The sequence below is a fragment of the Artemia franciscana genome, chromosome 3 (genome assembly GCF_032884065.1).
Source record: "Artemia franciscana chromosome 3, ASM3288406v1, whole genome shotgun sequence".
NCBI lineage: Eukaryota > Metazoa > Arthropoda > Branchiopoda > Anostraca > Artemiidae > Artemia > Artemia franciscana.
This window is the reverse complement of record NC_088865.1, coordinates 55,296,583-55,322,664: the sequence shown is the minus strand read 5'-3', so window position 1 is coordinate 55,322,664 and position 26,082 is coordinate 55,296,583. Positions and strand designations below refer to the sequence as shown.

Below are 26,082 nucleotides of genomic sequence, written 5' to 3'. Positions count from 1 at the left end.
GATCTTAATATTTAATCTAGACTGCATAATAGTAAAATAGTGTACTGGTATGTTAAAAAATTCAGAAGGAGTAGTTAATACAGACTTCCAGCTCAAGATAAGAACAAAGTCATAATTAGGGATAAAGACAGAGCTAAAGAGAGATATGCAGAGAATTTTAAGAATGGGCTAAGCCGAAATATAGTTGCAGGAAAATATATAAGGCAAATTAAAAAAACTTCTTGACGCATTGGATATGATGAAAGATTTATTCTATTAGGAAGAATTAGCGATAGTACTAAAATTATTAGAAAATAATAAAGCCTGAGGGGCTGATAATGTAGTAAATAAGATTTTTAAATACTGTATAATAGAATACTGTATAAGGAAGATGATAAGAGTGAGTGTGGTTATTATGCAGAAATTGGCCTGGTCTCTGTAGGTAGTAAATAACTTAGAAACATAATACTTTAGACTCAGATATCTGGTAAACAAAGTTATAATGAAGAACAGTAGGGTTGTAGAAATGATAAAGGATGTATTGGCTAAATTTTCTCTCTTGGGTTTATAATTAAGAAGTTGTGGGTCCATCAAACACCTTTAGTCTTTAGTTTTACAGATTATGATCAAGTGTTTGATTATAATGATAGAAGAGCGTTATTGAAAGTTTTATCCTTTGACGGTATACTAGACAAATATAATAGAGTGATTCGTGATATGTACGAAAATAAAACTGCTGCTGTTAAAGTATTAACAGCACTTCTTTCTGGTTTTGTATTAAATCAGGAATTAAACAGGGATGTGTATTATCCCTCTTTATATGGATCATTTTGATGAACTATGTCTGAAGGAGCATAGAAAAGGCAATGAGAGAATACAAAATAAAATGGGAAGGAAAAAATTTCCTAGATTTAGGATTATGCTGATGATTTAAGCATCCTAGATGAAAGTTTGATCAAAACAAATGAACTTTTATGGGTTTCGTGAGTTCAGGGTTCTAAAATAGGTTCAGAGATAAAAGTTAAGATGATTAAGTCGCTAAGGCTAGTAATACCTGAAGATTAAACAGTGATGCTGGGTAACTAAAAGATTGATCAAGTGGACAATTTCACTTACTTAGCTAATAGAGACGTTGGGAACAGTAAAGATGTAAGAAGTAGAATAGCCAAGGCTCAGGGTGTTTTTTCAAAGTTAAATTTTGTTCGGAGGAGTAGAAAGATCAATTTGTGAACAAAAATAAGAATATTAGAAGCTAAGCTGATGATAGAGTTCAAATATGGTTCTGAATAAGGGCACTCTGAAAAACGGATGAAGTTTTGCTAGATGTTTTCCTAGTAAATTGCCTGGTTTCAAAAGTAAATTGATCGGGTTTCCTGGTTGACTGATTGTATTTCAAAAAGAAGGCTGTACGAATCTTTTGGATACATATGTTGTTCTAGGGATATAATGAGAGAAAATTTGAGATGGGTAGGGCACGTTCAGAAGATGCACCATGAAAACACTTCAGTCTCACAGGATTTTTCAGTGTAAAAAATTTCTTATTGCTCCCTTCTACAATTAAAATTTTATTCTAAATGAGAGCCCCCCCCCCACCAAAAAAAATTGGAAACTCCCTGGATGCCACAGCTCGATATCCCAAGCCCTTCCCATGATATTGCAGTCGAGCTTTTCATGAACTCGACAACACACTTTGTCTTTTGATTTTTCTCACTACTTTACTGTGTCTATTTTCTACGTCCTACTGCAACTTATATTGTAAGAACATTTAACCAACATACAGATGAAAAATATTAAGCCCCTCCCTCAAATATATTATTATAGCATCTCACTGATTTTATTTCTTCTTGCCCTTATTAATTAATTAAATAAAAAAAAACTAATTTTTTTAGCTGAAAGTAAGGAGCGACATTAAAACTTAAAACGAACAGAAATTACTCCGTATATGAAATGGGTTGTCCCCTCCGCAATTCCTCGCTCTTTACGCTAAAGCTTTTAATTTTTTTTAAAAGTAGATTTGTGGCAAAGAGTCAAACTTTAGCGTAAAGAGCGAGGGATTGCGGAGGGGACAGCCCATTTCATATAAGGAGTAATTTCTGTTTGTTTTAAGTTTTGTCGCTCCTTACTTTCAGCTAAAAAAATTAATTTTTTTTATTTAATTTCTGAACGTTTTTGAATTAATGTATATTTGGTTTTGGCTCTCCGGACATAAATTATTAAAACGAAATTTGTATATTAATTCTATTTTTGGCTAAATGGCTTTCTCTTAGTTTTATCAGAGAATTTTGAGAAATAAGGGGTGGAGAAGGAGGCCTAGTTGCCCTCCAATTTTTGGTTACTTAAAAAGGCAACTAGAACTTTTAATTTTTAACGAACGTTTTTATTAGTAAAAAATAAACGTAACTTAAGAATTAACTTACGTAACAAACTTTCATAACCTTATATTTTTATTATGTATACGAGGGGGTTTGTACCCTCGTTAATACCTCGCTCTTTACACTAAATCGTAAGTTTTGTCCCAATTCTTTAAGAGTGATCCCTGAATCAGAAAAGGCGTAGAATAAATAGTTGAAATTACTAAAAATACTTTAGCATAAAGAGCGAGGTATTTATCTCCTCCTAAATACCTCGCTTTTTATGCTAAAGTGTTTTTAGAACCCCTCATATGCGTAATAATCTCTGTTCGTTTTAAGTTTCAATGCTACTCCTTCCTTTCTTTTGAAAAAACGTTTTTATGTTTATTTTTCGTTGTTTTCTTATAGTAATGCTAGAAAATCCTGCGCCCTTTTCATTGAATTTTAATTCCCCCATGACAGATTCCTCCAAGGAAAGATCCTCCAACATAGCCCCCTCTCCTCAGCCCCACCCCCAAACAAAATAAAATCCCCCTGAAAACGTCTGTACACTTCCCAATAACCATTACTATATGTAAACACTGGTCAAAGTTTATTACATGCAGCCCCTCCTCCAGGGATTGTGGGGGAGTAAGTCATCCCCAAAGACATAGTTATTATGGTTGTCGACTATGCTGAACAAAATGGCGATCTCAAAATTTTGATCCGTTGACTTTGGGAAAAAAATGAGCGTGGGAGGGGGCCTAGATGCCCTCCAATTTTTTTGTCACTTAAAAAGGGCACTAGAACTTTTCATTTCCGTTAGAGTGAGCCCTCTTGCGACATTCTAGGACCACTTGGTCAATACGATCACCCCTGGGAAAAAGAAAAAAAAAAAAAACAAATAAACACGCACCCGTGATTTGTCTTCTGGCAAAAAATACAAATTCCACATTTTTGTAGATAGGAGCTTGAAACTTCTACAGTAGGGTTCTCTGATAAACTGAATCTGATGGTGTAATTTTAGTTAAGATCCTACGACTTTTAGGGGGTGTTTCCCCCTATTTTCTTAAATAAGGCAAATTTCCTCAGGCTCGTAACTTTCGATGGGTAAGACTAAACTTGATGAAACTTATATATTTAAAATCAGCATTAAAATGCAATTCTTTTGATGTAGCTATTGATATCAAAATTCAATTTTTTAGAATTTTGGTTACTATTGAGCCGGGTCGTTCCTTACTACAGTTCGTTACCACGAACTGTTTGATAAAAAACTTCTACTGAAAGTAGAGCCATCGTTAAAAGTTGGAACAAACAGAACATAAATTCTAGCATAGAAACTAAAATAACCTACCTGAATTCAAGAATTTAATTTCAAAAACTCAAATCAACAGAATAGATTAAAGTCTATAGGCATATTTAAAGTCTGAGAATTCCTCCATACAAATATGGGATAGGGATTCTATCCCTGAAATTAATTTCTTACAAAGTCCAGAGATGGACTAAATATAGAATCAGGATACTAAGCAAGGCCCTATCCAGGGAGGTAGGAGGTTTGAACCCCTTCCCCCCGAAATGTGTGTCTAACCCATATAACCGTAACAAAAATCAATACAAACAGATTTTTAATGTGTTTGTTTAGTTTTTTCGTAAACACCCCCCCCCTTCCCCCAAAATTCTTTTATAGCTTCCTCTTCCCCCTCCCCTATAAAATGGATATGGCCATGATTTTAAGAACGTGAAGTATCACTTTCTGCCACTTCTTTTTGTTGGCATGTTAAAAATTCAAATAAGATCATCGGCAAAAAGGCAAAGAAGAAGATTTCCCTCTTCAGGATCGATACAGTTTTGATGTTATAAATAAAATGTTACAACATAAAGAACAGAAGCCTGTTATTTAAAACATTAAAGGGTTTGATATTTTTTTTAATGATTGATGCAAAACTATCCGTTAATGCAAGTTTTTACAGTTGAGGTTATACGCATCAATTAAGAATTTTCGCTTCTGAAATTTAATATTCTTCCTTGGCTGATGCATTGAATTCATTATTCTAAAGGTAGACATACTTCACTGTAAAATTAATGACAGTCATTATTTTGAGGATGGACATTCTTTGGTCAGAGTGAATAAAAACTCACTTATTATTCATGAGGGTATCGCTTCTGGAATCAAAACCTATTAGCATATCTGTGCCTAAAATAGTAGTTCCTGAATAGTTGTTACATGTAGGAGACTTATGCAAATACAGTTTTTACACTTTCTTCACTTCCAATCCGTGATAATTTAATTAATATCGTTAAAATATAATTAATTATGTAATTATTATTAAGAAAAAAATTGCTGGCTTAATAAAAGTTAGTGATCCATTTTTATTTAGGATCACTGACAAAGGGAGATGCAAACTTGAAATTGAAAAAAATAACCTAGGCAGAGCGTAACTGTTCCGTTATTGAAGGTACTATGAAAAGAATATATATATATATATATATATATATATATATATATATATATATATATATATATATATATATATATATATATATATATATATATATATATATATAAAGAACGATGTTGGCACAATGTGTTATTGTTCTTTTTAGACCAGGGCACTTCATATTGAAGGAATTGTCTTACAAGCTTTAAAAAGAGCTCATTCAATTAGAAATTGAAAGGGCTGGTGCTCTTTTCAAAAAGTTCGTGGTAACGAACTGTAGTAAGGAGCGACCCGGCTCAATAGTAACCGGAACTCTAAAAAATGGTATTTTGATTCCAATAGTTACAAGAATTTCATTTTAATGCTGATTTTAAATATATAAGTTTCATCAAGATTAGTCTTACCCATCAAAAGTTTTTGAAATCAAAATTTTCCTATTGAGAATTTTTGTAGGCTATGTTCATAGCATGTATTATACGCTATCGTGCTTTGGTTTGCTTGTAGCTGGTGTAAATGTCACTGATTAATAACTCAGTAATTAGGTATGTAATTAGTCTTGTGATTTCTGTTCTTAACGAGAATCATAAAGTTTACTTTGAGAAAATTTTGAGAAAAAACTGAGAGTTACTCCCATGCTCATTTTCACCCCAAAGTCAACAAATCAAAATTCTGAGATAGCCATTTTATTCACCATAGTTGAAAAACCTAATAATTATTTCCTTGGGGACGACTTATTCCCTCGCAGGCCCCTTGGGAGGGACCGCAAGTTACAAACTTTGACCTGTGTTTACATATAGTAATGGTTACTGGGAAGTGTACTGATGTTCCAGGGGGATTTTTTTGGTTTAAGGGGGGTAGAAGTTGAGGGGAGGGTATGTGGGAGAATATTTATATGGAGGAACTTCTCATGGGGGAAGAGAATTTCATTGAAGGGGGCGCAGGATTTTTTTACCATTATTTGAAAAAAATGAAAAAATAATAATGAAAAGTTTTTTCTACTGAAAGTAAGGAGCAGCATTAAAACTTAAAACTAAAAAAAAATATTACGCATATGAGGGGTTTACCTCCTCGTAATACCTCACTCTTCACGCTAAAGTAGTTTTAGTAATTTCAACTATTTATTCTACGGCCTTTATGATTCAGAGGTCATTCTTAAGGAATTGGGACAAAATTTAAGCTTTAGTGTAAAGAGCGAGGTATCGACGAGGGGTGAACCCTCTCATATACGCAATAAAAACATATGAATATAGAAGTACGTTACGTAAGTTAATTCGTAAGTTGCGTATATTTTTTACTAATGAAAACGTTCGTAAGCAATTGAAAGCTCTAGTTGCCTTTTTAAGTAATCAAAAAATTGGAGGGCAACTAGGCCTCCTCCCTCGCTCGTTTTTTCTCAGAATCTTCCGATTAAAACTATGAGAAAGCCATTTAGCCAAAAAACAATTAATATGCAAATTTCGTTTCAATTATTTATGTGCGCAGAGCCAAGATAAAAACATGCTTTAATTCGAAAACGTCCAAAAATTAAATAAAAAAACAAGTTTTTTATAAATGAAAGTAAGGAGCAACATTAAAACTTAAAACGAACAGAAATTACTCCGTATATGATAGGGGCTTTTCCCTTTTATATATGGAATTTTTGAATTAAAAGTGGAATAGTTGTGGTGTAGGCAAGTCAAGTCATGGCTACTTGTAGAAAAAGCCAAGGCAGATAGTCCAATTAAGTGGACATCAAGTCATGGTTAATTTTACCCCCTTCATTGCCGGCGTTAACATCTCCCACTTATGCTACAACCTCTCATTCATGTCACTCCACAATGCCGAACTAGAGTTAACCTGTTGGAGGGTCTCCCCGGGGAACACACGCTGGCACTACCTCGCTCTTTGCTCTCTAATTCGCTCTTTACGCTAAAGTTTTTGCTGTTTTAGAAAGTAGAGTTGAGAGAAAGAGTCAAACTTTAGCGTAAGGAGTGGGGCGTTGAGGAGGAAAAGCCCTTTTCATATACGGAGTAATTTCTGTTCATTTTAAGTTTTAATGTCGCTCCTTAGTTTCATTTTTTTTTTTAAATGTTTTTTTATTTAATTAATAGTTAAAGCGGTACTTAAGTATTATACGAGAAACACTCGAGAAGTGAAGTTTGGTTAATGCCAATAGTTTAGAAACAAATTTGAGCTATATATTTGCACACTGGAGGGGTTGGTGGTAAAGCGTATCATACATTAATTACGTAACGTAAACAAACCTATTCTACCCTAACCAAAATACCAACTAAATATTTAATTAGAACATAGCTACCAATAGTCAGAAAATACATTCTATCAGTATACATTGCAAACTAACTGGGATGAAAACCAGGTAATGTCTTGAGTGATTCTCGTATACTACTTAACTACCTATGAAGCAATTGAAGGGAAATGAACCATTCTCCAACGCCCATCATTTCCCCAAATACATCCAATTAAAATTTTTATATAGAAACATTGTTCAACGTAGTTCGAAAGTCCGGAAATTATGTATTTGAGGATGATATCTCCTCCCCTTAAAACCTTAAGGACAAGGGTTGTAAGTCATGCCCAGGGAACATATAAGGTTTCATAGATAGGGTGAGCGTATAGACTCAGGACGGGGCTAGTTAAATTGGTAATCGAAAGTTCTAGTACTCATTTTAGGATTCAAAATGATCGATGGGCAGATATCCCCCACCTCTTATTTTCCCGAAATGCATCTTATAGAAATTTTGATGTACATTTTATGTAAAATAGTCTAATTTTCATGTAACAAGGCATTTGTGGTTTAAACAAAACCCCAGAGTCTTGGGGGTGAGGGTCCTAATTGATACCACGGGGTATTTGAGGTTTCATGAAAAGGATAGCTGCAGAAACCTTAGAGGAGGCTCATTTGGTTGAAATTTCGAATCTATATTTTTATTTCAAGAGTCAAAGGTTATAGATGGCAACTAGCCCCTACCCCAAGGCTACCCCTCTTTTCGCTAAACGAATCTGATTGAAATTGTGAGAAAGTGATTTTGTTCCAGAATAGTCAAAAGAACACATAACAATGCCTCTAGGGTTGAAAAAAAAGAACCCAGAAGATAGGATTTTGGGTCATGTCCTTAAGACAGAAAAGGTACTTATGGAATGGGAAGTTATACAAACTTCAGCTTTGGTTCATTTGATTTCACATTGGAAGTTATAGTGCTCTTTTTAAGAGTTAAAAGTTGATCAAAACCACTTATAAAGTAGCACTTTTAGCACATTTAAAAGTTATTTGAGAGCATTTAAAAATAAAATTCCAATGATTTCACTTTTATAACTTTAATATATGAAATATTATTAGCCCTTTTAGGAATAAGAATCAGCATATGTATTAAATTAATGATACACATTCATTGGAATTTTTTCAGTAAAATGCAAATTATATTTTGGCCTTAGCCCTACTCATGTTAATTTCTGCTCGTTTTGAGTTTGTCTCGGTAATTTATTGTAATTATTTAAAAAACAAATACTTTCCCTTTATTTATTTCATGTTATTTGAAATTTTTATTGCTCTTTGTTTTATTTTTTATTATAATTATGTGAGTTCGAGGCGGATATTACTACTTTACATTTATGTAATCGGAACTAATACGGAGAGAAATAACTTTTAATTTCGAAAAGTCTTGCAGGGTGTGTTCCTACTCTCGCATTGTTTCATTTTGATTATTTTAGGTTTTTTTCTTTTGATTGGTCCCTTCATCCTCTAAAACAGAATGATTGTTTCTATTTTTACTTTCAAATTATTGATACCTTACTTTTTAACCGATAATGGATAAAATTCTTCCAACAATCAATTTTTCAATTCTCATTTTTATCTTAAATCCTAGTTTTGAATTTAACTCCTGGGAGTTCAAAGCTTTTGATTGAGAATTGTCCTTTAGAGGCTGTAAGGTAAAAGCTAATGTAGTAAAACATGTTAGATGCGAAAACAGTCTTGAAGGGTGTAGATTAAATGTATACAGTTCAAACTGTATTCTATTTTTCATTTAACTCTTTAGCATTTCCAAAAACATTCAAATTTTTGCCCCTAGACATTACTTGGATATTGAAAATGTCCCCTTATAGCAACCTCGAAGAGTGCTGTACCTGTGGGTTTAGTTTCAAATTCCTCAAAATATCCCCTGACATTTTCAAACCTGATATCTTAAGTCATTCCTGGTATATTGCAGATTTATCCGTTTGAAAACCTAGATGCACACTTTCCTAGAGTTTCTTTTGATTTAATTTTTACCTTACATAAAAGTTTTGTCGATACTTAGTAAAATTTTGTCAATTATTATACTACAACGCCTACAGCCGAAACTGGACCAATATCTTCGTTATGAACAACACGGATTCCGACCTGGAGGATCATGTGCAGACCTAATTTTCACACTGAGAAGGCTGGTTGACGACTCAAAGGAATGGAATAAAAAGCTATATCTTCTTTTCATTGACCTAGAAAAGGCCTTTGACTCGGTTGACCGAGAAATCTTATGGAAAATCCTCAAATACTATGGAATACCCCCCAAGACAGTAGAACTGATTATCGCCCCGTACAAAGAAACAGAATGTTGTGTTCGAACAGAAAACGGAGTTACAAGATACTTCAAAATCATTCCTGGTGTCAAGCAAGGATGTGTATTATCACCACTTTTATTTACAATAGTTATGGACTACGTACTCAGACAGTCTATGGGCTATGGAGTAAACGTCAACAACAAACAACTCGCAGATCTTGACTTTGCAGATGATATAGTACTACTAGAAGACGCCAAAGATCGATTACAGCTGCTATTTGATGAAATCTCAGAAAAAGCCCAAGAGGTCGGATTGTCGATCAACGTCGACAAATCAATAAGTATGTCCACATCTGGCTCCCCCCTAACTCTTCAATGCTCCGATAAATCTGTTGAACAGGTCCAAGAATTTAAATACTTAGGAAGCTGGATAGAAAATACTGGCAATGTAACATTTGAAATCAAGAGAAGGATTGGACAAGCATCAGGCGCCTTCAACAGACTAACACCAATTTGGAGAAGCAACAAATACACACTTCGTTTAAAATTGCGCCTGTTCAATAGCAATGTGTTGTCTATATTGATGTACGCCAGTGAATGTTGGAAACTCAACCAACAACTTGAGAAACGTATCCTTGGATTCGAAAACATTTGCCTTCGAAGGATCCTGATAATCAGTTGGCATCAGAAAATTACCAATAGAGAATTCCGGCTGAAAACAAACCAGCCCATAGTGACCGAAGTTATGAAGAAACGAAGATGGACATATTTGGGTCATGTTCTACGCATGCCCGAAGACAGACTGCCCTCAAGAGTGTATCAATGGCAGCCTGAAGGAAGACGAAGACGAGGCCGACCAAAACACACACTGCGGAGGCAGCATGATCGGGACCTGAAAAAGGCAAACATTTCCCTCACTCCGCAATGGGAAGATATCACTGCAGCCGCACAGCTTCGTGATGAATGGAGAGACTTTGTCGACGCCCTATGCGCCACCAATGGCTCAGGAGGATCTAAAGTCTAAGGTAAGGTTACATGAAAGTTTTGCATCATTCTCTTTCTGACATTAAATAAATAAAAATAATTTTTTAACTGCAAGTAAGGAGCGACATTAAAACTTAAAACGAACAGAAATTATTCCGTATATGAAAAGGGTTGTCCTCTCCTAAACACCTCGCCCTTTACGCTAAAGTTTGACTCTTTCTCACAACTCTACTTTTTAAAACAAAAAAAAAACTTTAGCGTAAAGAGCGAGGCGCTGAGGAGGGGAAAACCCCTTTCATATCCAGAATAATTTCTGTTCGTTTTAAGTTTTAATGTCGCTCCTTACTTGCAGTTAAAAAAATAGTTTTCTTATTTAATTTCTGAACCTTTTTAGAATTAAAGCATGTTTTGATTTTGGCTCATCGCACAGTGAATAATTAAAACGAAATTTGTATATTAATTTTTTTTTTTTTAGCTAAATGGCTTTCTCATAGTTTTCATTGGGCGATTTTGGTAAAAAAAAAAGGTGAGAGAGGAGGCCTAGAGCCCTCCAGTTTTTCGTTACTTAAAAAGGCAACTAGAACTTTTTATTTTTTTACGAATGCTTTTATCATTAATAAATATATGTATATATATATATATATATAACTTACGAATAAACTTATGTATAGAACTTTTATATTTGTATATTTTTATTACGTATATGAGGGGATTTGCCTCCTCGTCAAAGCCTCGCTCTTTGCACTAGAGCTTGAATTTTGTCCCAATTCTTTAAGAATGACCCCTGAATCACAAAGGCTGTTGAATAAATAGTTGAAATTACTAGAAATACTTTAGTGTAAAGAACGAGGTATTGTGGAAGACGCGAATCCCTTATTTACGTAATAATTTCTGCTCGTTTTAGGTTTAATGCTGCTCCTTACTTCCAGCTGAAAAACTCCTTTTTTATTTATTTTCTCATTGCTTTTTTAAATAATACTAGAAAATCCTGCGGCCCCTTCATGGAAATTATCTTCCCTCGTGACAAACTCCTCCATGGAAAGATCCTCGCACGTAAACCCTTCCCCACGACCCACCCACCCCCTCCTCAAAGGGAGAAAGTCCTCCTGAAAACATCCGTACACTTCCCAATAACCATTACTATATGTAAACAATGGTCAAAAATTGTAACATGCAGCCCCACCCCCGGGGACTGTGGGAGATTAAGTCATCCCCAAAGACATAATTTTTAGGTTTTTCGCATATGCTGAACAAAATGGCTATCAAAAAATTTTGATCCGTTGACTTTCGGTAAAAATGAGCTTGGGAGGGGGCCTAGGTGCCCTCCAGTTTTTTTGGTCATTTAAAAAGGGCATTAAAAATTTTAATTTCCGTTAGAATGAGTCCTTTCACGACATTCTATGACCACTGGGTCGATACGATCATCCCAGGGAAAAAAAACAACAAGAAAAAACAAATAAACACGTACCCGTGATCTATCTTCTGGGAAAAAATACAAAATTCCATATTTTTGTAGATGGGATCTTGAAACTTTTACCGTAGAGTTCTCTGATACGCTGAATCTGATGGTGTTATTTTCGTTAAGATTATTTAACTTTTAGGGGGTGTTTCCCCGTATTTTCTAAAATTAGGCAAATTTTCTCAGGCTCGTAACTTTTGATGAGTAAAATTAAACTTGATGAAACTTGTATATTTAGCATCATCGCAAAAATTCGATTCCTCTGATGTAGCTATTTGTATCAAAATCCCATTTTTTAGAGTTTCGGTTCCTATTGACCCGGGTCGCTCCTTAATACAGTTCGTTACCACGAACTATTTGATAAAAAAACTTTAGCGTAAAGAGTGGGGCGTTGAGAAGAGAACAGCTCCTTTCATACACGGAGTAATTTCTGTTCGTTTTAAGTTTTAATGTCGCTCCTTACTTTCAGTTAAATTAACTAGTTTTTTTTATTTAATTTCTGAACGTTTTTGAATTAATGCATGTTTGATTTCGGCTCTCCGCACATAAATTATTAAAACGAAATTTGCATATTAATTCTTTTTTGACTAAATGGCTTTCTCTTAGTTTTGATCAGACTATTTTGAGAAATAAGGGGTGGGGAAGGAGGCTTAGTTGCCTTCCAATTGTTCGGCTACTTAAAAAAGCAACTTGAACTTTTAATTTTTAACGAATGTTCTTATTAGTAAAAAATATACGTAACTTAAGAATCAACTTACGTAACCAACTTCTATATTCATATATTTTTATTATGTATATGAGGGGTTTTGTCCCTTGGTTAATACCTCGCTCTTTACACTAAATCTGAAGTTTTGTCCCAATTTTTTAAGAATGACCCCTGAATCCGAAAGGCCCTAGAATAAATAGATGAAATTACTAAAAATTATCTAGTATAAAGAGCGAGGTATTTAGGAGGAGAAGAACCCCTCATATGCGTAATAATCTCTGTCCGTTTTAAGTTTTAATGCTACTCGTTACTTTCAATTGAGAAAACTTTTTCATGATTATTTTTTTATTGTTTTTTTTTATAGTAATGCTAGAAAATCCTGCGCCCTTTCCATTGAATTTCTCTTCCCCCATGACACATTCCTCCGAGGAAAGATCCTCCCCCATAGCCCCCTATCCTCACCCCAACCAAAAAATCCCCCTGAAAACGTCTGTACACTTCCTAATAACCATTACTGTATGTAAACACTGGTCATAGTTTGTAACTTGCAGCCCCTCCCCCGGGGACTGTTGGGGAGTACGCCATCCCCAAAGACATAGTTATTATGGTTTTCAACTATTTGGAACAAAATGGCTATCTAAACAGTTTTATCCAATGACTTGGGGGAAAAATGAGCGTGGGAGGGGGCCTAGGTGTCCTCCAATTTTTTGTTGACTTAAACAGGGCACTAGAACTTTTCAATTCCGTTAGAATGAGCCCTCTTGCGACATTCTAGGACCACTTGGTCGATACGATGACCCCTGGGGAAAAAAAACAAATAAACACGCACCAATGATCTGCCTTCTGGGAAAAAACACGAATTCCACGTTTTTCGAGATAGGAGCTTGAAACTATTACAGTAGGGTTTTCTGATACGCTGAATCTGATGATGTGATTTTTGTTAAGATTATTTAACGTTTAGGGGGTTTTTTCCTCTATTTTCTAAAATAAGGCAAATTTTCTCAGGCTTGTAACTTGATGAAACTTATATATTAAGAATCAGTGTAAAAATGCGATTATTTCGCTTTAGCTATTGGTATCGAAACCCTATTTTTTAGAGTTTCGGTTGCTATTGAGCCAGGCTGCTCCTTACTACCGTTCGTTACCACGAACGGTTTGATATTCGAGATACGTCCTTTTGACTGCCAGGAAATAAATTATTGAATTCAATTTAGTTTATTATACTCCTCAAAACTCCATGATATTTTAACCTTAATACCCTGCCATTCTTAATACCTCACAGATTTGTCCTTTTGACAATCTAGATGCCTAGAATGTCTGCAGATTATTTTCCTAATCCCCTTCGTATGATTAAAAGGTTTTAACTTAATACAGTTTGCCATTCCTAAGGTATTACAGCTAGGCTGGTGTTTAACCCCCGAAAAATCCCCCAAATCCCCACCCCAAGGAAAATAACCACTTTAAAATACCCCGGAGACAATATTCCCTAGAAAATACCCCCCCCCCCCATGGAAAATAATATTTTCGAAATTTGAGAACTTTATTTGAGTTTTTTTTATTTCGTTGAGGAGTGATAAGGAAAAAAGTGGAATTTTCGCATTATACACATCTTAAGAACTTATTTCATTTTTGTGAAGTGGGCACCAAATTTAAAAATAAAAGAAGAAAAAAAATTCAGGCAAAAAATTGTCAATATTAAGATAAAACAGAACGCACCAAAAAGATTGAGATGGTTTAGCTTTCTTTATGAAAGGATAGTAGGCTTTGGAAACCAGTAAATTTTCATTGTTTAAGTTTTTACTGACGATCCCCATTAATTAATAAATGGAACCCATGACGAACTGAAATTACAATAGATAGCCTAGTCAAACTTAAAACGAGAAAAAATTAAAATGAGTTAAGTTGATAACTCCCATGTCCTCTCAAGACCAGAATATAATTTACACTTTACTTAAAAAAACAAATATCCGTGTATTGTCAGTTTAATATGTATATTATGATAATTACTCCGATTTAATATACATATTTGTAATATAGAAATTATTACGTATATTAAAGGGATTGCCTTATCCTCAAGACCTCGCTCTTTACATTTAAGTTTCTTATAGAATTTTAAAAAGAAACTTATTATTCTAATTAAACTGCCCTTGTGTTTTAATAATCGTTGTTAAAAAATCAAGACAAACGTTAAAACTTTAGCCATTACTTCTTGGGCCCAGTAACCGCTTTTCTTTGTAATAGTGTTTCTTTTAGTATTAATAAATTGATTGATTGATTAGCCCAAAAAGCAAGTTTTAGAGGAGGGGGCAACATATTTTATATAAGTAGTAATTTCTGTTCGTTTTAGGTTTTGATGGTGCACCTTAGTTTCAGTTGAAAAAGCTAGTTTTACTTTTTATTTAATATCTGATAGCTATTAAATAATACCGGGAAATCTGGCTCCCCCTCCATGAAAAACTCTTTCCTTCTAAGGAAAATTCCCCCTTGGAAATTTTTTTCGCTTAAAATACACCCCCTTCCCTTCTTCAATATCCCCCCTCATATAATTCTATTCTAACTGAAAATTCCCCCAAGAAAATTTCTTGTGGATAAACTAGGGTAAAAAATTATTCTTATCGCACCTTCATTTGAATAAGAATATAATTTCTGATTGTTTTTAATATCATGCCTGTAATCCCCTACTCCATGGAATACTTTACCAGTATTCTTACTTTACGTTAGTCATACTCTACAGAAAATGTTGTTTTTCGCTTTTGAGGGGAGGGGGTACAAAAGAAACTTAAAAAACAAAATTAAAATGTAAAATTGATATTTGCTCACTTGTAATTTCTGGAAATATTTCTGGTCTTTCCAGTTATTATGAAAATAAACAATAATATTTAACCCCAAAATGAGCAGAGTTTATTCTGTATAGGACGGCGACTGCCCCTTCAGCATCCATATCTCCATCTCATGGTCCCAGAAACTTCAGAGTGTTCTCAGCAGAACAGAAATGGAGAGATCTAGTCCTTTTTCAAAGTCCAAGGGTATCGGAGACCAACTAGCAGCGTGGAGGTAGTATTTTACGAGGGGTGGTTTTCTGAGGGAAAATTTTCAGGGAGTATTTTTCACGAGGGGGGGGGGGGAGATTTATTGCAGAATGTGAGTATTTTCCCCGGTTGGGAAAGAGGGGGAGGTATTTTCTACTGGGTTATTTTCCGGAAGGATTTTACGGGGGTATTCTTAGGGATAGTTATTTCTGACACGGAAGAGTTTTGGGGGAGGAAGTATTTTTTGGGGGAGGGGTATTTTCTGGTGGCTTATTTTACAAACAAGGGTTTTTTGTGGGCGGGAGTTGGGTATTTCAAAAGGGAGGTATTTTCCACAGGGGTATTTAACGGGAGGGGGTTGTAGTTTCTAGATTTATTTCTGCGAGCGGATTTTTTCGAGTGTTATTTACCAGGGGTTAAACGTCGGTCACCGAAAAAAGAGTAAATGCTGGTATATTCTACAAATATTCCAAAGATGGGTCATGTACTAGATCATGGAGTAAATATCAGAGTGTATATATTGAACTGACAATACACGGTTTTTTTGTCTTTTTTTATAAGTAAAGTATAAATTATATTCTGGTCCTGAGAAGACAAGGGATTTGTCAACCTTATTCCTTTAATTTTTTTGGGTTTTGAGTTTGACTAGGTTATCTATTGCAATTTCTGTTCAAACTCGTAGAATTTGACATCGCTGTCGTCAGCAAAAACTTAAACAGTTAGAAAATGTTAATTTCCCAAAGCTACTATCATTTCAAAGGAAAGCTAAGACCTTTCAAACATTTTGGTGCCTTCTATTTTTAGCATAATTTTTGGTGATTTTTCGCCTACATTGTTTTTATTCTTTTTTTAAATATGGTGCCCGCTACAGCCAAAAAAAGTAAAAGCTCATAGGGAATCTCTTATACAAATATGAATTTGCTATTTTTTCTAAGTTTTTAAGACATAATACGGTGTGTAAATTCTTTTTTCCCGCTTCCTTAGCACTTCTCAGCGAAAAAAAAAACTCAAAAGCTTCAGATTTCATAATCATTCTATTCCACGTGGGAGGAGGGGCTATTTTTCAGAGGATATTTTCCAGGTGAGGGGGCATGTTCCACAGGGGGTATTTTCCATTAGGGAGGGGGACTTTCCCGTGGGTAAACGTTGGTCATTAAGTTAAAAACTTTGTATTAAGTTAAAACTTTCGACGAATAACGAGGGGGATTAGGAATATAATCAGCAGACACTCTCGGCATCTAGATTGTCAAAAGGGTAAATATGTAAGATATTAAGAATGGTAGAGGTATTAAGTTTTAAATGTCATGGCCATTTGAGGAGGATAATAAACTAAATTGAATTCTATAATTTGTTTACTGGCTGTTGAAAGGACGTATCTCGAATATGTCAGAAAGAGCAGGGGATAATAAGGCAAAACTTTCATGTAAGGAATAGATAGATGAAAAATTAAATAAAAAAACACTTTAGGAAACTGTGGATCTAGGTTGTCAAACAGGTAAATCGGCAATATACCAGGAATGACTTAAGATATCAGGTTTGAAAAATATTCAAACCTGATATTTTCTCTGCCTCTTCCTCTCCCTCTCTCCTTCTTACTCCCCTATTATATTTCCTTATTTTCTATTTTCTCACTCTTTTAATATTTTTTCTCAATTTTATGTTTTCTTTTTTTTGAACAGTAGTTTTCAATATGAAGCTTGATAAATAAATGTCCATAAATATCAAGCTACAAAACGATATAAGCCTTGAGGTAATTGTTGAATAGATTAATTTAAAAAAAAGCTTTGAACTCTCGGGAGTCAAATTTAAAACAAATATTTGACTTAAAAATGAGAATTGAAAATTAATTCCTGGATGGATTTTATCCATAATCGGGTAAAAAGTAGGTTATCAATAATTTGAAAGTTAAAACTAGAAAACAATTACCTTGTTTTAGAGGCAGGAGGGACCAATAAAAAAAAAACAATTTGAAATGATCAAAATGAAACAATGCGACGAAAGGTACAAAGACTGCAAGACTTTTCCAAATTAAAACCTATTTTTTAATCTCCCCATAATTGTTCCGATTACATAAATACACAGTAGTAATATCCCCTTCCCAATCACATATTTATAATAAGAAAAGAACAAAGGGCAATAAAAATTTCAAATTACATGAAATAAACGAAGGTGAGTTAATTTTTTGGGGCAAGATAATACACTTTCTGATAAATAAAGAATAGTAAAGGGGTGATTTTTGCCTAAAGCAATATAATTCTAAAACAATTTTGTAACTGGGTGTCAAGCCAGAATCAACAGAAATTACAATAAATTACCGAGTCAAACTCAAAACAAGCAGGAATTAACACGGGTAAGGCAATTTCTGATAAATAAAGAATATCAAAGGGGTAATTTTTGCCTAAAGCAGCAGAATTAAAAAAAAAATTAACTGGGTGTCAACCTAGAATCAACAGAAATTACAATAAATTACAGAGTCAAACTCAAAACAAGCAGGAAATAACATAGGGGTAAGGCTCAAAACCTCTATGCCTTCTCAAGTCCCGAACATAATTTGCACTTTACTGAAAAAAATATAAATGAATGTGTACAGTCAGCTTAATGTTCAAGTGCTGATTCTTATTCATTAGAATGTTAATAATATTTGATATATTAAATTTATAAAAGTGAAAACAATTAAAATTTATTTTTTAATGTTCTGAAATCACTTTTAAAAGTGCTAAAAGTGCTATTTCAAAAATGCACTTCAATAACTTTTAACCCTTAAAAGGGCACTATAACGGCCAATTTCAAATCAAATGAGCCAAATCTGATATTTATACGACTAAAAATTCCATAAGAACCTTTTTTGCCCGATCGACATGGCCCACAACCCTATCCTATGGGCACTGGTTTTTTTCAACCCTAAATGCATTGTTATATGTTATTTGGATCATTTTGAACAAAATCATTGTCTCAAAATTCTAATAAGATTTGTTTGATAAAAAGAGGGGTAGTCTGGGGGGATTATTCCCCCCATAACCTTTTACTCATAAAAGGGAACTAGAACTTCCCATTTTAAACCAAATGAGCCTCCTTTAAGGTTTATGAAGCCACCCCTTCCATAAAACCTGAAATACCCCGTGGTATAGAGTAAAACCCAATCTCAAGGCTGTGGGGCTTTGTTTTAACCAAAAAAAAACACGTTATTTGAAATTCAGAATATTTTGAATAAAATGGCTATCTCAATATTTTTATAAGATTTATTTCGGGAATATAAGAAGTGGGGTGGGGGATATCTGCCCTCCGATCACTTTGGATCTTGAAATGAGCAATATCACTTCATATTACCAATCCAACGAGCCCCCTTCAGAGTTTATATGTTCACCCTTTCTATAAAACCTTATGTTCTCCCTGGGCATAACTTACAATCCTTTCCCTGAAGGCCTTAGAGGGAGGGGTATCATCCTCTAAGACATAATTTTCAGGCTTTTAAACTAAGTTGAAAATTATTTCTGTACCGAAATTTTAATTAGATGTGTCTGGGGAAATGGTGGACGTAGGATAAGTGTTCGCTTCCCTTCAATCACTATAACTGTACTTAAATATTATACGAGACACACTCGAGACCTTACCCGGTTTTCATCTCGTTTTGTTTACAATGTATTGTGATAAAATAATAGTGTGTGACCATGGATAGCTATATTTTACTTATATATATTGTTGGGATTTTGATTAGGTTAGGTTAGAATTGGTTTGTTTATGTTACATATTTAATATATGCTGTGCTTTACCCCCCCCCCCCCCAATGAGAAAATATAATACCCAAATTTGTTTCTAAACTATTATATATTTATCTAACTTAGGTCTATTTCATTTGCAAGTGGGCTTATTAAACACCTTTAGTCCTTAGTTTTACAGATTACGACTAAGTGTTCAATTCTGTTGGTAGAACAGCTTTATTTTAAGGTTTTATCCTTTTATGGTATACAAGACAAATATAATAGATTGATTAGTGCTATGTACAAAAATAAAACTGCTGCTGTGAAGGTAAGAAGTGAGGATAGTAGCTGGTTTTGTATTAACTCAAGAATTAAGCAGGGATGTGTATTATCCCCCTTTATATGGATCACTTTGATAAAGTCTGTCTGAAGGACCCCAGGAAAAGCAATGGGAGAACATGGAATAAAATGGGGAGGAAAACGTTTCCTAGTCATGGGATTATGCTGATGATTTAAGCATCCTAGATGAAAGTTTGATCAAAACAAATGAAATTTAATGGGTTTCGTGTGTTCATGGTTCTAAAATGGGCTGGAAAATTAATGCTAAGAAGACTAATTCACTAAGGCTAGGAATATCTGAAGATAAAATAGTGATGCTGGGTAACACAAAGATTGATCGAGCGGACAATTTCACTTACTTGGCTAGTAGAGACGTTGGTAGCAGTAAAGATGTAAAAAGTAGAACAGCCAAGGCTCAGAATGTGTTTTAAAAGACAAAATTCTTAGGAGGACTAGAAAGATAAGTTTGCCAATCAAAATTAGACTATTTGAAGCTAAAGTGATGACAGTGGTTAAATATGGCTCTTAAGAATGGGCACTCTGAAAAATGGATGAAGTTTTGCTAGATGTTTTCCTTGTAAATTGCCTACGGATCGATCGGGGTTTCTGGTTGACTAATTGTGTTACCAAAAAAGGCTGTACGAACAGCTTGGTTAAATTCATCTTTCTAGGGCTATAGCAGGGAGAGTTTGAGATGGGTAGAGAAAGTTCTTCAGATAAACCATGAAAACACTTCAGTCTCACAGGATTTACCAGTGTACAACTTTCCTTACTGCTCCCTTCTCCAATTAAAATTTTATTCTAAATGAGAGCCCCCCCCCCGCAAAAAAAATTAAAAACTCCCTGGATTTTACAAACTGATATCCCATGCTGTTCCCATGATAGTGCAGTCGAGCTTATCATGAACTCGACAACACGCTAAGTCTTTTGATTTTTCTCACTACTTCACTGTGACTATATTCTACGTCCTACTGCAACTTATAATGTAAGATCTTTTAACCTTGATAAAGACGAAAAGTATTCCGCCCCTTCCTCAAATACAGTATTATAGTTTCTCACTGTTTTTCTCTCTTCTTTTCCTTATTAATCAAAAAAATATACTGTGAGTAGGAACCAGCATTAAAACTTGGAACGAACAGAACATAAATTATAACATAGAAATTAAACAAACATACCTGAATTCAAGAATTAAAGCGTCAAATTAGATTTCAAGGCACATTGAAATTCTGACAATTCCTACCTATAAATATGACATGGGGATTCCATCCCTTAAATTTGTTTCTTACGGAGACTAGAGTTGGACTAAATGTAGAATAAGGATACTAAGCAAGGCCGTTTCTCAGGGGGGAGGGGTTTGAACCCCCCCCCCCCCCCATAAATGTTCGTCCGACTCGGTTTGAACTTTCCATTTTCAACCAAATGAGCCTCCTTTAAGGTTTGTGAAGTCAATCTTTCCATAAAACCTTAAATACCCCGTAGTATAGATTAAAACCCAATCTCAAGGCTGTGGGGCTTTGTTTTAACCAAAAAACACATGTTATTTGAAATTCAGAATATTTTAAATCAAATGAATATCTCAATACTCTTATAAGATATATTTCGGGAATATAAGAAGTGGGGTGGGGGATATCTACCCTCAGATCCCTTTGAATCTTGAAAAGAGCAATATCACTTCAAATTACCAATCCAACGAGCCCCCTTTAGAGTTTATATGTTCACCCTTTCTATAAAGCCTTATATTATCCCTGGGCATAACTTACAAGCCTTTCCCTGAGGGCCTTAGGGGGGGGGGTATCATCCTCAAAGACATAATTTCCAGACTTTTAAACTACGTTGAAAATTGTTTCTGTATCGAAATTTTAATTAGATGTGTTTGGGGAAATGGTGGACGTAGGAGAAGTGTTCGCTTCCCTTCAATCACTATAACACTACTTAAGTATTATACGAGAAACACTCGAGACATTACCCGGTTTTCATCCTGTTTAGTTTACAATGTATTGTGATAAAATAATAGTGTGTGACCATGGATAGCTATATTTTAATTATATATATTGTTGGTATTTTGATTAGGTTAGGTTAGAATAGGTTTGTTTAGGTTACATATTTAATATATGCTATGCTTTACCCCCCCCCCCCCCCCCCCAATGAGCAAATATATAGCCCTAATGTGTTTCTAAACTATTATATATTTATCTAACTTAGGTCTATTTCATTTGCAAGTGGGCTTATTAAACACTTTTAGTCCTTAGTTTTACAGATTACGACCAAGTGTTCAATTCTGTTGGTAGAACAGCTTTATTTTAAGGTTTTATCCTTTTATGATATACAACACAAATATAATAGAGTGATTAGTGCTATGTACAAAAATAAAACTGCTGCTGTGAAGGTAAGAAATGAGGATAGTAGCTGGTTTTGTATTAACTCAAGAATTAAGCAGGGAAGTTTGATCAAAACAAATGAAATTTAATGGGTTTCGTGAGTTCATGGTTCTAAAATTTTCTGTAAAATTAATTTTAAGAAGACTAATTCACTAAGGCTAGCAATATCTGAAGATAAAATAGTGATGCTGGGTAACACAAAGATTGATCGAGTGGACAATTTCACTTACTTGGCTAGTAGAGACGTTGGTAGCAGTAAAGATGTAAAAAGTAGAACAGCCAAGGCTCAGAATGTGTTCTGAAAGATAAAATTCTTAGGAGGACTTGAAAGATAAGTTTGCCAATCGAAATTAGATTATTGGAAGCTAAAGGGATGACAGTGGTTAAATATGGCTCTTAAGAATGGGCACTCTGAAAAAAGGATGAAGTTTTGCTAGATGATTTCCTTGTAAATTGCCTACGGATCGATCGGGGTTTCTGGTTGACTAATTGTGTTACAAAAAAAGGCTGCATGAACAACTTGGTTAAATCCATCTTTCTAGGGCTATAGCAGGGAGAGTTCGAGATGGGTAGGGAAAGTTCTTCAGATAAACCATGGAAACACTTCAGTCTCACAGGATTTATCAGTGTACAACTTTCCTTACTGCTCCCTTCTCCAATTAAAATTTTATTCTAAATGAGAGCCCCCCCCCCCCCGAAAAAAAAATTAAAAACTCCCTTTATTTCACAAATTGATATCCCATGCTGTTCCCATGATAGTGCAGTCGACCTTATCATGAACTTGACAACACGCAAAGTCTTTTGATTTTTCTCATTACTTCACTGTAACTATTTTCTAGGTCCTACTGCAACTTATAATGTAAGATCTTTTAACCTTGATAAAGACGAAAAATATTCCGCCCCTTCCTCAAATACTGTATTGTAGTTTCTCACTGTTTTTCTCTCTTCTTTTCCTTATTAATCAGGAACCAGCATTAAAACTTAGAAGAAACAGAACAAAAATTATAACATAAAAATTAAACTAACATATCTGAATTCAAGAATTCAAAGCGTCAAATTATATTTCAAGGCAAATTAAAATTCAGACAATTCCTACCTATAAATATGACATAGGGATTCCATCCCTTAAATTTGTTTCTTACGGAGACTAGAGTTGGACTAAATGTCGAATAAGGATACTAAGCAAGGCCGTTTCTCAGGGGGGAGGGGTTTGAACCCCCCCCCCATAAATGTTCGTCCGACTCATAAGAACGTAACGAAAATCAATAGAAACAGATTTATTATGTGTTTTTTATAACATCCCCCCCCCCCCTAAAAAAAAATCCTGGATACGGCCATTCCTTTATGTTGACATTTTTACAAAATTCAAATATGATCACCGGCAAAAAGTCAAAGAAGAAGCTAAGCCCTCCTTAGGATTAATATAGTTTTAATAAGCTCTAGCCAAAACCTCCCTGAGAAATTCAAAGATTACGACATAAAGAAGAGAAGCCTATTATTTGAGAACCTTTTACAACACTCAAGGATTTGATGTTATTTTTTTTTTTAATGATTGAAGCAAAACTTTCTATTAATATAAAAGTTTTTACTACCATATAAGTTAGTTGAGGATTATATATATCAATTAAGAAATTTCGGTTCTGAAATTTATTAGTCTTCCTTAGCTGATTTGTCGAAGTCATTATTTTAAGGGTAAACATATTTCAACTACAAGATTAATTGCAGTCGTTGTTTTTAAGATGAAAATTCTTCGGCCAGAATGAAAGATATCTCTTATTAATCATGACGGTATCGCTTCTGGAATCAAAAACTACTAGCATATATGTGCCTAAAATAGTAAAGTTTTTGAATAGCTGATACATATAGGAGACTCTCATGCAAATGTAGTTTTTTTACTTTCTTCACTTTTAATCCATGATGACACTGTTGTCTTTGTTCACTGGTGTATATTTAATTATCATTATGCAACATATTGCTGGCTTATTAAAAGCTAGTGATTCATTTTTATTTAAGTAAAGAGGGATATTCAAACTAAAAATTGCAAAAAGTAACCTAGGCAGAGCGTAGCTATTCTGTTGTTGAACCTTCTATGTAAAGAATTAATATATATATATATATATATATATATATATATATATATATATATATATATATATATATATATATATATATATGTATATATATATATATATAAATATATATATACATATATTTATATGTATAAATATATATATATATATATATATATATATATATATATATATATATATATATATATATATATATATATATATATATATATAAATATATATACATTATAAATATATATATATATATATATATATATATATATATATATATATATATATATATATATATATATATATATTATAATGTATATATATTTATATATATATATATATATATATATATATATATATATATATATATATATATATATATATATATATATATAATATATATACATTATAAATATATATATATATATATATATATATATATATATATATATATATATATATATATTATCTTACCTTCACAGCAGCAGTTTTATTTTCGTACATAGCACTAATCAATCTATTATATTTGTCGTGTATACCATAAAAGGATAAAACCTTAAATAAGGCTGTTCTACCAACAGAATTGAACACTTGGTCATAATCTGTAAAATCTGAAGAAAGAAAGAAAACAAAGAAAGAAAGTACGGTCAAACTCTCAGATCGTAGACAGGTCAAAGCTCTCAGACGAAGCGGTAAGGGGCAGAGTTGCACTCGAGGACAAGTGGAACAAATCTGAGTTTTATCAATTACCAAAAAAAAATCAGGAAGAACCTTATATTAAAGAAAAATGAAATCATGGTCTAACTCTGAGACCCTAGATGGACCACAGCCATAAAATAAAGAAGTAAAATCGGTGTTTGATCAATCGAAAAACAATACAATTAAAAAAGTCTTATATTAAAGAAAAATGAAACGACAGTAAAACTCTCAAACTTTAAACGGGTCAGTGTCCTATGAAAAAGAAGCAAAATCTGAGTATGATCAGTCCAAAAAACTAATAAAATTAAAATAAGCCTTATAAAAAACTAATAAAATTAAAATAAGCCTTATATTAAATAAAAGGTGATCATTATTAAACTCTAAAGCCGTAAATGGGTCAACTCCTTGAAAAAAGGAACAAAATCTGAGTTCGATCAGTCCAAAACAAATAAATCGGAAAATGTCTTATGCTATGGAAAAAGTTACCAAATTTTAAAATAGAGAAAAAATATGTCTTTTTTACTATATCTTGAAGATCATAAAATCAAAGACAAGAAAAACAATAGGAAATTTCTTCCGAAAGACAGTGGAATTCTAATTTGAATGAATATTTCGGCCCCATGTCCTTTGTCTTCAGCAAAACATAAATATATAAAAGAAAAGAGACTTACAATAACATGAAACAATTAAAACAAAAATGAAAATTTAAAAACAGCCTAAACTTTCTTATATCAGCGAAGTTCAACTAGGACTGATAAATAAAGTGAGGTGAAACAAGGCAATTCATTGAAATGAAATAAAAATAATTAAAATCACGCTTTCATTACTAATCTTGCCATTTTGGCAGCTAACCTCGAAGATCTTTTTGTAACTGATTCTGTATTAATGTCAACTGGTTTTAATGTATTTTGTAAGATAGTTTTTAATTAATTTCGTGTATAGAGCATTTAGTGAATATTCCCTCTAGTCTCTATTTAAGGAAATATTATTTTTAATCTTAAGTCTGTTTTCAATTGTTTCTCGAACAACCTGCTTTATGGCTAGGTCAGTGCTAATAAGGTTGGATTCTTCAAAAAGTTTTGAATATCAGCAATATCAAAATTTAGAGCTTTGATGATATCATGTTTATTCTCTTTTATGCGTTTCTCTAAATCAAACAGTTCACAGTCGTGGTAACGAACTGTAATAAGGAGCGACCTGGCTCAATAGTAACCGAAACTCTAAAAAACGGAATTTTGATACCAATAGTTACATCAAAAGAATTGAATTTTAATGCTAATTTTAAATATATAAGTCTCATCAAGTTTAAACTTACCCATCAAAAGTTAAGAGCCTGGGAAAATTTGTGTTATTTTAGAAAATAGAGAAAAACATCCCTTACAAGTCACAGAATCTTAACGAAAATCGCACCATCAGATTTAGCGTGT

The 26,082-nt window shown here is 33.6% G+C and overlaps 1 long non-coding RNA gene across 1 annotated transcript in view; it reads right to left on the bottom strand.

Annotated features, from left to right (window-relative positions):
• Positions 1 to 26,082, bottom strand: part of LOC136025436 (uncharacterized) — a 222,620-nt gene that overhangs the window by 176,829 nt on the left and 19,709 nt on the right. The window contains exon 2 of the long non-coding RNA XR_010617102.1: positions 22,106 to 22,173. This is a non-coding gene — a long non-coding RNA (uncharacterized LOC136025436). The remainder of the gene's footprint in view (positions 1 to 22,105; positions 22,174 to 26,082) is intronic.